The sequence below is a fragment of the Haemaphysalis longicornis genome, unplaced genomic scaffold (assembly GCF_048455015.1).
Source record: "Haemaphysalis longicornis isolate Haplotype H1 unplaced genomic scaffold, Haemaphysalis longicornis Haplotype H1 scaffold_2, whole genome shotgun sequence".
Lineage (NCBI taxonomy): Eukaryota > Metazoa > Arthropoda > Arachnida > Ixodida > Ixodidae > Haemaphysalis > Haemaphysalis longicornis.
Window position 1 is genome coordinate 189,134,768 of NW_027526295.1, and position 16,911 is coordinate 189,151,678.

The 16,911-nt window shown below is 46.4% G+C and overlaps 1 protein-coding gene across 3 annotated transcripts in view; it reads left to right on the plus strand.

The window, feature by feature from the left end:
• The first annotated feature begins 969 nt into the window (after positions 1 to 969).
• The window catches only part of LOC144169668 (calcitonin gene-related peptide type 1 receptor-like), a 527,733-nt gene continuing 511,791 nt past the window's right edge, over positions 970 to 16,911 (plus strand). For all 3 annotated transcript variants that reach the window (XM_077698942.1, XM_077698941.1, XM_077698944.1), the window contains exon 1: positions 970 to 1,443. The gene's annotated coding sequence lies outside the window, so the exon portion shown is untranslated. The remainder of the gene's footprint in view (positions 1,444 to 16,911) is intronic.

The following is a 16,911-nucleotide window of genomic DNA, read 5'->3' on the forward strand; positions in this document are numbered from 1 at the left end:
ACGCAAACAACACAGCCAGCTAGCTTATAACAACTGTGCTGAAAAAACTGTAACTCTGGGGTCAGTTCTGCATAATTACCCTTTTGTTGTGGCCAAATCTGCGCGTTCGCTTTTGTACAGTAAGCAATTTACTTCCTACGCTGCGCTTCCTAATGCTCGATAAGCGGCGTCGAAAATGCCTCCTTGTATCCCCAAGTACCACGAAGGTTTTACTTCTTAACACTGCCGCGTCGTACAGCGGTTCACACCGCAGCAACTTCTTACGGCACGCAAAACACCGAAAAATAAAAGCAAAACTAAAAAACAGCAATTTACCTTGAATGTTCCGACGGTCGCGAATATAGCAGAAAAGGAACTCTCACGCGAATAATTGAAACAAAAATCTTTGCGTTAAGTTTAGGCGTACGAAGCTAGTTATCGTAAAGTAAGTCAAAGAAACCAAGTTCATCGCACTTTGCTCTCGCCCAAATGAAGGGCACGCACCGTCGACAAGCGGGCTGCCCTCTTCAGTTTTAACAGAAGAGCTGTTTTAGCCGAGCGCTGTCCGCTCGTTGCACCAAAAAAAACTTGAAGCTTTAAGAAAAAACGTGGTTAGTGAGGTCCCGAAAATCAAACCCGGGAGCTTCACGCCGCGAAACCGGCGACCTAACCGCTGGGCCACCCCAAATGCCCAATAGGTAAGACGTTTGTAGCGGAGGGGAATCCTCCCTTTTTCCTTTTCTCTCTCCCCCTCTCTCTTACTCTTTCTCTCTCCCTCACACACCACGTACAAAACTCAAAATTCCGGCCCTGGACGCGTTCGGTGCAGCGAGGAACCACCGCTCCATTGCGGGCTCCGCGCATCCATCCTCGGCCGCCATCTGCGCGAGCGCGCGCGGTGCGCCGGCCGGGGCGCGCGCACGCCGTTCCCCGCCGCCACCACCTTCCCCTCCGTCGAGCCGCGAGTCACAAAAGGGGCGCGGCTGCCGACGAACGGCCCGAGCCGATCAGTTGATGCCCGCGCGCCGGACGCTTCGGACGTGCCCTCCTCGCGCAGCCGGCGCCGGTTCTGCTGCTTCCCTGCGTTACCGTCTCCTCCGCCAGGAACTTCGGTGAACGTAGGGAACGTGACCAACAGCTCGCACGTTCGCTCTCCGAGTCTCATCTGGCGTTAGTTGCCACTAACAGTTGTTTTTCGAGCGCGCTTTCCCGTGGCAAGGAGTGTTTGTGATCTGTCGTTCCCGACCGCTGCGCGCACGCAGGTTGTCGGCAGTTTTGTCGTTTGCGATGTTGGAGAAACCAGAAACGATGACTCGTAGTTTCGTGTCTACTTCGCACGTGGCGGTTTGAGGAATTTTGATCGCGTGGACGCGGCAACTGGTGCTTGGTGTTTGTTGACAGTGGACGGTGACACCAAGTGTGGGACGAGGCGGGAAGACGAGCGAAGTTTCCGGGGAATATTTGGTAAGTGCAGCACGAGCCCCGCTCATTTGCTCCTTTTGTTCAGTTTGGTGGGCGAGGGAAGCGGCTAATAACATTGTTCTTCTTTCGCGCGTCTGGGCCGCGCTTGCAGAATTTATTCGCGAATTTTAGCGTCATCTTTCTCGGGGTATTTAATCATCTGCGGCAGTGATCTGCGGTTTCAAGATTGGTGAATCTGCGAGTGAAGTAATTGCACTGGTTTCTGACAGAAGCAAAAAATAAATCTGCTGACATAAATTTCTTAAATACATAGCAGTATTAAGTTCTTCAATAAGTACCTCACAGCCCCTGCGGCACATATTTCAAGGTTTCAACACTTAGCTAATTACGAAAAAAAACAAAAAAACAAGCCAAGCTGGAAATTTATGCAGGTGTCTTGTTAGATCCTGGGTGTTAATTTTCCGTGGTTACTCCTTTTACATAACTTGGAACAGAAAAACGGGTTTTCCCATCGAACGTGTCTGGGCTACAATGCACTGCAAAAAAAAAAAAAGAAAGAAATTATGAACATTCTGAATATTTTTATGCTGATTCAAAGTTGTTGTTTTTTTTCTGTGGAAATAGTAACGGAACCGTGTGGGCGTCTAGACACAACTGAATGGGAGGTTTCGAAGTCCTGAGCCGGAAATAATAATTCATTTATGCTCGCATAATCAAGTATAGCTTTTTTCTCATCTTCTTAAGAAATTACAAATACATTCCATTTGATAGCTAATCCTTGCCAGCTTCGATAGTTCGTTTAATGATTTATTTGGATCATTTCGCGTGGTGCCGCTTTGTGCTTACTGTGCTATCAATTTCATAGTCCGCATGCATTATAAGCTGTAGAGTGTTTAATACAACCACCACCAAAGCATTGAAGATTTTGCGAGTTTTTTATCAGACCGGTTACGGCGCGCCGATGGTCAGATATTACTTAATTCAGTACGAAAAATAAATCTGACAGCAAGGTTACGTTTTTATTATGGCATTAACAGAACCATTCTACCAGCGAAAAATAGACAGGGACTCAGAAAGAAGAAGACTGGACAAGCGCTAGGCATTAACAGACTCCGTAATAATAAATCTGCTACCCGCCGCGGTGGCTCAGTGGCTAAGGCGTTGCGCTGCTGAGCACGAGGTCGCGGGTTCGATTCCCGGCCGCGGCGGCCGCTTTTCTGATGGAGGCGAAAAGCAAAAACGCCCGTGTGTGCGAGATTTCGGCGCACGTTAAAGATCCCAAGGTGGTCAAAATTAACCCGGAGCCCTCCACTACGGCGCGCCTCATCGCCTGCGTTGCGTCGGCGCGTTAAACCCTACAATCAATCAATCAATCAATCAACAATAAATCTGCTGACACCACAAAATACTATAGCAGAAAAAAGTGTACCTGTACAAAATCAACAAATAAGAGTTCTTTCGACCTGGTATCGATCAGATGGCAGTTAACAGCGCACAGAAGAATCGCGTTCTAAACACATTATTCAAAGTCTGCTACGCTTCGTCTAAACAAACAAATTGCAGCCGAGCTAGTATTGTTTGTTTGCAGCATGGGTTTTTAGCAGATCGATGAGAACTGGCCGTTACGGGCTTCGTGAGCAGGTCGGCTAGCACTCCTTCGCAAGTTTGTTGCCCAACAAGGCTGCAGGGGCGGGCGAAGCAAGGATGCTAGTGGCCTTCGCGCAGGGATACCTTGCGTACCTGTTACGCTCACCTGTAGACTCGGCCAGGGCTCCCACTCTTCCCGATAATAGCGGGAAAATAGAGTAATCGGATTAGGTCCGGCGGAACGGAAATGGAATATATGTATTTTGGAGTTTTGTTCTGATGTTTTACAATAACACATTTATTTTGCTCGAGTTAATGAGTGAGTGAGTGAGTGAGTGAGTGAGTGAGTGAGTGAGTGAGTGAGTGAGTGAGTGAGTGAGTGAGTGAGTGAGTGAGTGAGTGAGTGAGTGAGTGAGTGAGTGAGTGAGTGAGTGAAATACTTTTATGGACTGAGCGGTTGGCCTGGAAAAACACCTGTACGCTGCGTGAAATGTCCGTGAGAGTTCAACTACCACCCGCCGTGGTGGCTCAGGGGCTAAGACATGGTGCTGCTGTTGAGCACGAGGACGCGGGTTCGATTCCCGGTCGTGGTGGCCGCTTTTTTAAAGGAGGAGAAAAGAAAACGCCCGTTTGTACTAGATTTCGATGCACGCTAAGGACTGCAGGTGGTCAAAATTAATCCGGAGCCCTCCACTACGGCGCGCCTCGTCGCCTGCGTTGCGTCGCCGCGTTAAACCCTACAATCAATCAGTCGAGAGTTCAACTACGCCTGCAGGCTCATGCAAAAAGATAAAAATGGCGCGGACACCCATGTGCTCGCACAATGTGCAGGCTATCTATGTCCGATCAAGCTTCCGTCGCAGGCACCCCAACTTTCGAAGCCTGCAGGTAGCGATGCCCGAACACCTCCAAGTATGAGAGAAACGTTAGGACATGTTCGGGAACCACGCAGCCCGCATCAGCACGGTGGTGCTATCTACTATGTATTACATCCCCGAACACAAAAACCTATCCTCGCAGTATGCGCTTTAAAAGTGTTCAGATAAAGGTTATATTTGACGAAGAAGCACCTGTTGTTCGAGGCGCGCCGTACTGGAAGGCTGCCGAATAATTTAGACCGCACTGTGATCTTGTGCGCGCTCAGAAATCTTGTGTGGGTTGAAGGGTTTCTCTTTAATGTTTTTGGCCATGCGGCTTCAGGGAAGACAGCTAGCTCCTATTACCCCGTCCATTGGCTGCATTTTGCGCTCCTATTGAAAAGGATTCAATACTTCATCAGGAGCCTTTAAATAACCCCTTGCCCTTTCTTCGGCGACACCCAGGCTCACGCTAAATGACGGCAAATAAATCCCAAATCATCATCTAACAAAATGCAATGTATACAATATGCTTGAATGTAATGGAGCAAGATGAGTAGACAGAAGCTCCACAAGTAACAATCCGACATACGAAACAGCATATTCCTTGTATGCCGTACGTAATGGTGTCATCGTGTCCTTCTGGCAAAACGTGAAGCGCACGAATAAAAAAACTCGGGGACGAACTTCGAGAAATGCCGGGAAAAACAGGACACAGGGTGCTGAAGCCATACAGCTTCGGTTTGCCAATGCCGCGATTGTAAGTATAAAGTTTCAAAAACAGTAATCCAGAAGCTGAAGAGAAGAGATGTTCCAAAAACAAGTAGCTTTCCCACGATCTACTAGCTTTACACAGCCATATTAAAAAAAAAAAACTGTATGGCTTTTTCTACTCGCTCGTGGGAAGAAACCCATATATGCCCTTGTTACTGCTCATTTATGGGCATGATTGGCGCCATGCAGTTGGTGAAACTTGTGGATTTGCTTAAAAACGAAAACATTTTTCCGAAACTTTTATTTATCGCTCCTTGTTTTGGCCACGCGGCATATGAAAATATGTTTAAATAAATTTGGTTGGGTTTCATCGACATTTTTTTCTCTGTGATATGGTGCTGCTGATAGACTCCGAGAAATACCATTTCGAGCTTCTCTAACTTCTTGCTTATGAGTTTCTTCTACAGAATTTCGCAGTACTGTATTTGAGATCTAGGTGATATACCGACATGAGGGTAACGAGGTGGGCTTTCCTGTAATTGCTGAGTTAAACTATTTATTCCGGTACGGTGGTTGTACTACTCACTTGTAACTGAGAAATGCGCATAAGGGCAATCATTGAGGATAATCTAACAACGGCCCAACAGGCAAGGTGCGCAGAAACAAATCGTGCTAGTGATATACGATTCACCGGAACATAAACGATCTCTATAGATGGCAGGAAAATAAATGACCTGCCTACTTCGTGGGAAGGGTTTTATTTTTCGGATCGAATCGACCGGAAAAATGGAAACATCACCTGCCATTCACGTTCCGACAGTTGCAATGTCCACAGGTTTACGTAATACAGAAGCCCCACTTTTTGCATGTCTTTCAACACCGGACGTCTGGAACGTACTCTAGGCGGGGCGCACGCTGGCAGTACTATAACATTGCGGAATAACACGCTTAGTTACACGATGTGTTAGGTCAAATCTGAGGCAATATTTACGTGCCCAGCGTGGGTTTAAAACGAACGACACGTGCGTGGCGATTCAGTTGGAAGTACCGGCAAATTCCCTGTTATTTGAGCGGTTCGGGCAGTGGTTCTTTATTCCGGTAGGACAATGTTGCGAGCAAGGTTTCGTATAGCTGTGCCCTCAATATTTTTAAAATTGTTCCCGGAACACGTCGATATGCACACACCTCTCATTTTCGTAGTTTGCATGCAACCACGTGTCATTCATCTGTAAAGGAACTTGAAAGTGCGGCTCTTCGCACCGCCCCCGAAGGAGTAAAGATAGGGTCAGATGTGGTATCAAAGTCATGGCCAGAGTGCAGGCCTACAAACTTTAAACATGAAAATGCATACCTATCACGTCTTTGGAGCTCATTAAAGCTCTTTTGATACCTCAGTAGAATGAAAACCGGCTAAAAGGGCTCCTTTGGAAATTCTTGATTATCTCTCAAGCTCGTTCAGACATTAAACTGTTTTCCAATTTATCAAGGGCTTCTCCTAAGGAACACCAAATGGGGCGAATCTGGATTTGCGGTCAAATTACGTACATTTACAGATTTCGCACATGTGTTGGGTTAGTTAACGTGTTACTTTATCTGGCATTTCCGGGTACTACCGCTAGCTCATTATAAACTGATGCTGAGTGAAGAAACCCCTCAAAAATTGTAAAGCACATCTCTTACGCTGCCCCCGGAGATGATCATGTTGATGATGATCATGATCATGATGATTGTCGCAGAAATGTTTATGCAGTAAAAGCTCGTTAATTCGAATTCGAAGAAAACCATATTATTGTTCGAATTAAGCGGAGTTCGAATTAGCGGGTGGGCGCTAGAATGAATGGGCGTTGCGCCCTACTGCGCGGGCAGAATACAAAGAAGCCAACTATGGACTCGTTATCGCGAATTAGGCACTACTACACGTTTGTGGGCCACAGACCAGCGACCGCGTCACAAAGAAAACCTGAAACGGCACGCGCCGGAGCACTGCGCCGGCGGCGCGGCGCCAACTGCGGAAGCGAAATAAGTTGTCGCAGTAGCGTAGAGCGCGCGCTATGCTGTTGTTTTTTTGTTTCGTTGTTTTTCATCTCTAGTAAATTTGATTTGATTTGGATTTGCAACGCATTGTAATCCCTCTGGGCCGACTTCTTCTGCGAGGAGCGGTGGAAACCATGGGATCCAAGTTTTAATTAACCGGTTTGGATACCGACGCATTCGAATTATCGGGAGTTTTCCCCCGTTGAAATATACAGGGTTTTGCCGGGACCAGGGCGTCAGTTCGAATTAACCATAAGTTAGAATTAACCGAGTTCGAATTAACGAGATTTCACTGTGCCAGGCATCAAAGGATCCGATTCGACCTTCACGGAAGGCACACAAAGGACAGAGAAAGGAAACGACAAAGCAAGAGGACAGCTTGCACTAGTGGGGCAAAGCTAGAGAAACAGCGGAGCGGGCGGTCGGCCTAGCTTCCTCCGGTTTTGCTGCGTTTTGCTAGGTTTCGGGATGTTCTTGCTGGGCTTCGTTAAGGGGCAAGTTTAGTCAGATTTTACAATGCCATTCCGGTCGTTTGTCCACACTGACAGCGGATCCCAGGGGGGCAGAAACTAAGTCGAACCCCTGCTCCGCTGCTTCTCCAGCCTGGCACCAGTAGTGCAAGCTGCGCCATTTTTTTTAACAGCGCAGCTGTTGTAGAAGCCGTAATTTCGGTCTTGCAGAAAAAAAGAAACACCGAGAAAATGCGGAGCGCTGTGCGTACCTCGCGGTGACCGCCGAGAGTTCTCGGCTCGCGCTGTCCATTTAGCAAAAAAACAAAACAAAACAAATAAACAACCTCTAGCGCTGTCGTCAAGCGCTACCGTGCATGTAATGGCATGAGGAACACCATGGTATCGATGCGTATGACGGTGACTACTACTACACAGTGCAAAGAAACGACGAAACGTAAATGAACAATGTCAAGCTCGTATGAGTGGGTGGTGATGTGTTCTTCGGTGCTCACGTATAAAGAAATCCTACAGCTTCGCTATGGTCCAAGCCTTGCTCGACTTAGTGCAAGTATCGCCAGTCCGGCTGGTGGAAGTCTACCAAGCTGAGGATGACTTTGCATCCACCACTCGCCGCGAAGACCACGTCGACCTCTTCAATGCCCATGACGCCGTTTACTAGCAGCGCAACTACGCAAATGAACAATGATACTTGAACTTAACTATGTGTCCGGCAATGCTCACCTACAACAGCTTTGCCATTCAAGTCTTGCACGTGAGTGCAGTCTTCCCTGAATTTTTATGTTTGCGTTTTAGTATTCCAAGAAACACTATCATCTTTAGTATTGTATATTAAGGGGTGCACATACGCATATTCCCCTTGTGCTCACACTCGCGCAGGTTTGAAATCTGGCTTCACTGATATAATACCAATATATCAGTGCCCTTTACAAACGGTGCAGTTCTTTTCCTGTTTTTTTTTTTTTTTTTGCTAACGCCACCGGACCAAGCTGAAGCCTAAACAACTCCGCTGTTAAAGATGTTTATAATGGAAGGATGGTTTAAATGCAGCAAGCGGGATCGCTGCGGCAAATGTAGTACAGAAGACTCTAGTCTTGTCTTGTGGTCTGTATTGCCTTGTCTGTAATTCTGGTGGAGGCTTTATACAACAACGGCCTCGGGTACCTACAAGTGGTGCTGCGTGTTAAACACGTCAAGGTGGCTTAACCCGGAACCCTCCACCAAGGCATCCTTCGTAGTACAAATGCAACTTCGAGTTTTAAACCGACTGTTTTTCTTTTTCGGAAGAAAAAAAAAAGGAAACATGGTTGCGTTGGGAGGCAAACTTTGGGCCCCCGTTTTACCGTGCGGTTGTGTTCAGAATTCCTGCGTTCAGGAAATCTCATTCGGCAAATCTTAAATGCGGGTGCCGCTCAAATGCCCCTCAAAGTACTCAAAAGAAGAGCATACACGAAAGGGGGGGGGGGGGGGGATTTGTTAAGTTTTACGTTATGAATCAGATTAGGGTGATTGGGACATAAGAGTTCAAATCAAAACTTTAACGTGACAGTAACCGTGCGGTCACGCGTAGATTATGGAGCATGGCTTATTTTGTCACAGCGTATAAAGAATGGTTCGAAACCGCGCCGGTTCCACATCAAGTTATGAACTGACTTTACAACCAGGTAACGGTAGCTAAAAGAAGCAAGCCAGAAGGGTAATTCGTTAAAACCCGTTTTACTTTCGCTTTTGCGTAAGCTACACTGGCCGAGGTTGAGCAGTTTCACTTGGATTGGATTGCTTTGGATTGGATTGAACTGCATTTGATTGGATTTGATTGGATTGGATATGATTGGATTTGGATTGTATTGTATTAGATTAAACTGGATTGGATTGGATTGAAAATCCAATTTAATTGGAGGTGTGTAGAGAATTGGGTCTGCACATTCGCCGGTCTGCGCATTCCAGAGGAGTGACGTCATAGCCGCGGCAGACGCATTGGCGCCGGCGCGTGCCCAGCTGTGCGCCTCCGTTGCACAGTAGCCAAGTCTGACGCTGTGCCGGAGCCGCTTGATAGCTGTTTCGCGTGGCTTTTGGACAGCCGTGCTGCGCATGCGCGAGGAGCAGTGACTGGACTGGATTGAATTGGATTGTACTGGACTGAACTCGATTGGGTTGGATTGGATTGGAACTCGTTTTAGCAGCACTAAGCATGATAGTTAGCTAATCCTAGGCAACCAGAAAACCTAAGAATAACCATCTGAGCCTTAGCTCACGCTACGTATATCGTGGCATAGCCGAGCTAAGCCACGGCTAATTCTTTTTGTCTTTTTATTATTTTCCGCGAATCCCTTTGACATTTGCAGGTAATTTTCTAGTGAGTAGGGGTGTGTCTTCTCCGGCAGTTAATTGAAAAGTTTTCTATGGAGCTGGCAGAAACGTTAGGTTCTAATGGAAAACTTCGTATAACCAAGAAGTTAATATGCGCCTCGCAATTTCTTTCGCGCCTGCCCACTCAATCAGCTTTCGTTCTGATAAGACCAATCTTTTTTTTGCTCATAGGAGTACGCTTGGCATAATAAAAAGAAAGTCTTCCTTCCAAATATATCAATGGCAGCTTCTGACTGCTTCCGTCGCGAACTCTTATATCCGTCTGCGAGGAAATGGGTCGAACTATCTGAAAGGTAGTTTCAAAGTAAAAGAAAACATTTTATTGGAACACTTTATGGGAAGTTTCAATGATAGGTTATTTCTGGTTTCCTGTTGCTTAAAGGCTTTTTCTTCCTTACACGCTCTCCCTTTCCGACTAAAAGCGAAAGCTTGGAAGGAGGAAGTTTAAACGAGGGTTCGTGAAAAAGGCCATAAAATCTACACAGAAAAACCAAAAGTAAGCTTACAAAGCCGAAAGACAAGGTCGACATTGGCGGCCACACCCGCCGTAAAACCGTGGGTTAACAGTGCATTGTAAAATGATGAAAGCGACGCACGTCACCCTCTTGGTCGTACACTCGTAGTCATATACGTGCGCTTCCAAAACCTATCCTGACCAAACTTCGTCCCCTTAGGGGTCCGTATGTGGGGGTAGGAAGTTTTTATTTTTTTTCTCTCCTGTGTATTTTGCCGTGAGGCGCATGAAACGAAACGGTAATGAAATAATCGAGGTGGTAAAAATAGCATGGCTGGTCTATAGGACCGCCTGAAGTCCATTTTGGGTGGAAACAGCGAGCAGTGCACTATTGTAATACTTGCCCCCTTTGAAGGTGCAGTCATTTCGCTTATCGAAAAGCACGCCGGTTTTTCCGAACGCTGTTCCTCGGTTGTACCCTTCGTTCCCTGCGTCACAGTGCAGTGTTAAAATTACTCTCAGCAACCGAAGCTCGACACACAGTTTAATGGAGCTCCAGCTGCTGGTTCTCGCTTGACTGCAGATCTGAGGAGACTCTAACCACTCTGTAGCTCGCAGTTTTTTCAGTATCGAATGTGGTCTTTTTTTTCTCTCACTCCTTTGTGTGATGACGAAGACAGAACTCGCAAATCTAGCTGAAACTTCCCGAACCGCTCATGTTAGAATTTTACCCCTCAGGCGCCGAGTGCAGAACAAACGTAGAAACGCCTTCCAACATTTTATGTGGTAGTGATATGCCTAACGCATTCCCGACTATCAACATAACTGTATTGGAGTTTCTTTAACTTTGTATTATAAGAGGCGCGACCACAAATTTACGGAAGAAGGGGAAGGCACGCAAGCGCTGACCACCAACTGTTGTGTTTAATCAAGGATCCCATGCGTATATAGTAGTGAAATTACGTGACCCACCGCGCGCCGTGAACAAGTAGACGAAGCAATGGCATGACTGTGTTTCTTTCAGGAAGCTAATCTGTTCTCCAACTAGCTAGTCAAAGCCTGGCTCGTATATTTGCTATCCCCCTTACTGATGTGGTATGGATCCACAATGTCACGCATTTCGGTCACTGTGTCTGAAAACAATTTTTGTTCCAGTCAGAACATGATAGCAGTAATACTCGTACTCGTAAAATGGGTGCTGGTACTCGTATTCAATGTATTTAGGCATGTATTTATGTTCCCTTAGCCTCGTGACACACCGACTCTTATAATCGATATACGAGGCACCAAATGACGAAAGAATTTGGTATAGTACTACGTTTGTGGCGCACTGCACAAAGCCTATTCATGGGTGACGGCACATCCACCTTTTCTTTCGGAAGCACTTTTTCGGAGCGTTTTTGGGCTGCCGGACAAATTTTGCTGATTTTTCAGGGCGCTGAAAATTCCAATTTATTTTGACATTATAGTGGGATCAGCCGCGCGTTCTGTGGCTGGTGTAGTGATGGCAGGTAACTTTAGTTGAGTTTTCTCAGTTCTCCCACGTTCACTTCCCCAAAACAATGCCGCATATTTCAGACGTTTAAGGCTTCAGCAGGACCGTAAAGTTCCGTGTCATTCAACCCTGTATAGTATAGAATAATAAATTCCCCGAGCGTCAATACATGCTCAGGTTAACGTACCTGTGACATTCCACCTCCTCTAGTTTCCTTTTCCCTTCGAAGAGGGTTGAGAAACGGATAACTAAGCGTTCATACTTAAATGAATGTCCACTGTAATCAATGCTCTGACGGGAGTGCTTTTTGAATGACATAATTATTAATTCGAGAACTTAACTACGTTGGACGCATATCCCGCGTTCAATACACGGGTTTCCTCGAGAGGGACGCGGACAGCCACCACGTTTGTCCGCTTGAATAAAACACTATTCCTAAGTTTCATTCAGCTAATTAACCGGGAGCAATGCTGAAATCGCAAATTTCAAGCGAACGTGTTTTGTTTCGCGCACTCCTTGGACTGCACTTCGGTCAACGTATATCGTCGCTCGAGCTTCGCTGTTCGTAGTTTTTCACTGGATGGAAGAGCTGATAACTTTTTCTGGCCCAGAAGCCGACGCCGACGCCGGACGCTGGCTTTCCTTCCCAAAATTGGCCGCCTAGTGCTTTCGCATTAAAACAACCCGCGCCATTTGCAGCCAGGGCGCCAATTACCGTAATGACTCCACACTGGTTTGTATGCTATAACAGCGTTCAATACTGTCGTACTCGCCCTAGCTCTTTCAAATTAACGCCAATTTTTTTTTTCGCTCCCGCATGGATTAAAGAGGTTAACACCGCTCTTAATGAGAGATATCTAAAATTGCCCTGCGTGTTTGTGATTGAGACGTAACGCGCTAAACAACGGGCTTCGTCACGATGCTATGTGATGACGTGAATATCGGCCACTCTAACTGCGGTGTGAGTCAACGTCCGGGATTAGGAACCTCGAAGTCGGCATCTACGATGTTGCATTCCTAAAGTCGAACACGTATACAACTACATTCGTTGCCATCTGAGCTGAGCTTACAGTTAAACTTTCCCCGCATAACGCCACCGCGATATATGTCTCTTCCATGTAGCCTCTTGCTCTCGCAATACGTACATGATTGTGGCACGTTGACGGAGCGTGGAAACCGGGATACGTCAGCATCGCTATAACACAGAGGCGGACGATTCGTTATGCGCGCTAAGTGGTCCTGTTCCTCGATTCCGAACTCTCCAGTGGTTGAGAGTCGAATGACGTCGCAGTTCGTCGACTGGCGCAGTGCAAAATTATTGTCCAGGGTGAGTTACTCGTTGTAGTCGCGTCGGATTCCGCAAGCCCAAATGACTTCTTCGGCAACGATTGGCAATAAGCCGTTATTGCGAGGACGTGCACGCTATATATTAGACCAAGTTCAGTGATTTCGGCTGCCGGCCTCTTAAGTCTGGTAGGATGTGGTTGTTGGGTAAAGGTCAGCGTTAGGGCTAACAACTTAGGGGGCTGCGCAGTATATCTAGGTTGATTTTTCTTTTGAAGGTTTTGTTTTGGGGGGAGGCATCGTATTCGCAAGTTTTTCAAGGTAACGTTAATTAAAAACTCTGCCATAAATAATTATCCACGCGCGGGGACCAGGGAATGAATTATTTCTCCAAGTGCTTCAGCCGTTCAGCAAATATGATTGATTCGAATTGATGGCCAGCACCTTAAAATGTATGAATTAGGCACGTACCCCAACTGCAATCTTCGGCGCAAGTATAATGGATCAAACACGTCAGTACATGCTCATTCCTATAAAGTTAAAAAATGTTTATAGAAGCCCAAGGCGCCCGCCTAAAGGGCAGCGAGAAGTAGAGGGAGAGAGACAATTCTTTAGTGAGGCCGAGGGCGTCAGTGATTGGTAGATACGTGGTGATGGTTAAAGGTCTAAACAGTAATAATAAAAAAACGGGCGAAACACATGCACACAGACATACACACAATAATGCAGCGAGAGGGGTAGTCACAAGTTGGCGTCTAGTTCGTATTCTTTCAGGAAACCCACAACAGCTTCAAAACCCTGAACTGCGCTGTCGTTGTTGAACCAGGGGACTAAAAAGTTTTTCGTCGTGACATTTCTCGCCCTTAGTAATCTTCGTGCCGTCATTCGCGCTGACCAAGAACGGGGTGTACAAACCTAAAACAGGGTTCAGTGTCCTTTTTGACACCGCAAAAGGGACACGGAGGTGGTGTAACTAGTCCGACCTTGTAGAGAAAGTTTTTGATGGAGCCCTACATCGAGGCGCTGGCGAATTAGTACAACATTTTCACGTTTCACGTAGAAAGCTCAAATGAGCTGCTTCTGCCTGTCGCCATGGACGTCTCCGCTGAAGCCGGTAAATTATCATGAAGCAAGGTGGCGAGTTGGCCTAGTTGGTACACTTGCATCTTCGGGAACAGCGCGAAATAACAGGCACGCAATTAAGAAAGAAGTGAACAAGACAAGCGCTGATTTTCATCTCGAGGTAATGGCAAGACGTCTTAACTACTTATGCATACACAGAATCTCCCTCCCCCATGCCACGTGACCACACCAGCCAATGACATACTAACACGACCAAAACACTCCACCGTTGGCAACGCACCCTCCTTACCACTGGAACACCTAATCTAAACGACCGCTCCAAGTAAACAAATCCTTTCTCAAGCAAGACAACCGATGATTCCCTGAAGCAATCACTACCCCATTTTCTGATGTAGAATGGTTCCAGCAACTCTGTAGAACGCCTGTCTTTGTGCCTGTACAGGATATCAGTCTCGCAAAAAAGCGGATAGCAACGGTGCTCACAGGTGTGGCAATGCTCGGCCAGACGTACGTGTTCCTCTTTCTTAAGTGTGTTACAATGCTCCATTAGCCGAATGTTTACGCAGCGACCTGCCTGATCAACATACCCGCAAGATAACGGAATCTTGTAAACAACAGCCACACAGCACGGTACCAAGGGTGATACATGATTAACTTTACACGTTCCTTTCTTTTTTCCCCATTCATCTTCAACACGCCGCTGGACTGCCGGACAAACGCTGTTTAATTTAACAGGGGTAGAAAGCACAACGTTTACACCAAACCAAGAGAGTTGCTGGAATCATTCTATATCGGACAATTGGGGAGTGATTGCATCAGTGAATCATCAGTTGTCTTAAATGAGAAAGAACCTGTTTATTTGGAGCGGTCATTGCGATAAGCTGTTCCAGTGGTGAGAAAAGTGCTTTATCAACTGTGGAGTGTTCTGGTCGTGTTAGTATGTCATTGGCTGGTTTGGGCATGTGGCGTGGGGGAGGGAGATTCAGCGTATCTATAAGTAGTTAGGACGTCTTTCCATTGTTGCAAGTCAGCGCTTGTCCTGTTCACTTCTTTCTTGATTGTGTCCCTGTTATTTCGCGCTGTTCCCGAAGATGAATCTTCATGAGCGGGGTATCGCGCTAAAGCAGTTGGTGGAAGACCGGCTGAGGGCCGGCGCGTGGGCCCTACAGCGAAAGAGCTCCTGGTGGAGAAAGATGAGGTCGCGTGGCGGCGTGGTGAGCGTTAGTCATCGTGTTGGCGCGCAAGACGAATAGGCATAAAAATTGTGGTTGATTCCTCTGTGATAGGAATCGGTAAAATACGAAAGTGAAATATGGAGCGAAATTTGCAGCTGAGCATGATTTGCGGGTCGGCGGCTGTCTTGTGGGTGTGCTTGGCGAGCGACGTTACGCTGCCGGGTCGCTCCGGCAAAGGTGTACTGGAGTCCTTTCCATGACGGGTATGACGGCAGTGAAATCTTGGTGTATCCCGGCGTAACACGTTTTCGTGTTAAAATATAAAACCCGAGAACAAACAACCCTAAGTACAAACTACTCGTTGGTTCTAAAGATTGTTTCCCCGCAAGAAGACCCTGTGTGCCGGGGTGCACCCTTTACAGGCCGCGTGCTTCCTTGTACTGGCGTGATTTCGGTGATGGATATGACGTCACTTAAATGTTTGTGTAATAAAACACTATCACGTTAAAAAAGCAAACAAATGCGTCTCGAAAGAACAATTCAATGAAAGCGGAGGTGTATCAGATGAATATAAAAAGTGACATAAGCAAATAAAAATTCCTCAATGAAACTCCGAAAATGAATCTGTTGTCACACAGCAATTGGCGGTGAGATGTTTGAGTGGCGCCCCCTGGCACTGACGTCGGCTTAGGGACTCGCTCCGCTGTCGTCTGCTACACTTCGCTTGTGAGGGGCAGCAGCACCTGTGCTAGAAATCACCCGCTTTGTTGCTTTAGTGCACCAAAAAGCGTATTTCTAGTAACTCAGGTATTTTTACCAGCTTCTGACGCATATGAATAATTTCAAGCTGTATCCCTCACAAGTTTGCCACACACGAGGAGAGAGAGAACAACTTTCTTCAGAGCATCGGTCAGAAGATCGTGTGTAACTTGTCCTTTCTAGCTTATACGCGAGGTTCAGCGCCCAGAGCTCCCCGATAAATATTCAAAGCACGTAGGCTTGCATACAGTATTTTTGGGATGCTCTTATGAAGACTGAACAGTCTAATGCAACGTGCCAAGCAAAGGGCCCCTACACGCACATTGCATAGCAGCAAACAAAGTGGTTGTCTTCTATTCCTTTCGTTGTTGACTTTTATCGAGTTGATGTTCTTCTTTTTTTTTTTTTTTTGCTGTGCCCAACGCATTAATTTCTCCGCACCATCACTGACGTCTTATTAGTAGGTGTAGGGTTTTTTGGGAGGATCACAAAGATCGTGTCGATATTTTCTTCATACATTCCCTTCTTCACAAATTCGCTTTCGTTATGGCTGCGTGCAAGAAGATGCATATTCGCAGCGTCCGTTGTTTATTCACATGCAAATAGAATGAGAAGGTTCGTGCTATGCTACCGCGATCGCGCTCCAGACAACGTACGTTGTCCAGAGTACTCGAAGGCGGCTTTTGTGCTGCGAATTTCTACCGTAACCATCGTTATCATAACGAGTTTACTCTGAACCCAAACAATTATAACATGATTACGGTGTTGAAGGTGTGATATACTAGCTAACGAACGCAATAAATAGTATACGTGCATATATTACATGAATCGAAAGCGATGAATATTTCCAAACAGCTCTGTATTGGTAGCCACCCCTTCCAGGCGTAAAGAACACATCGTGGTTTATTCAAGATAGCGTTCTTTGAATTCAAGAAATTATACTCTTGTCCTGTACTGAGGACCCGGCCGACTAATCAGTTCGATTTCTCTGTTAAACAAAGTTTCTCCTCCTCCTACTCCTCCTCCTTTTGAGCGCAGTTTTCCTATGACGCATATCTGAATATTGGGGCGATATGGCTGTGGGATATGTACTGAAATATCCCTCGAGGTCTGAACAAACATAGTGTTACTGTATCTTTACCGTAGAAGTGACTCGTTTTGCTCAATAAACCGCATTCATACTGGTTAGAAGCCTGCTATAAAACCAGCATGCGCCTATACACACAGT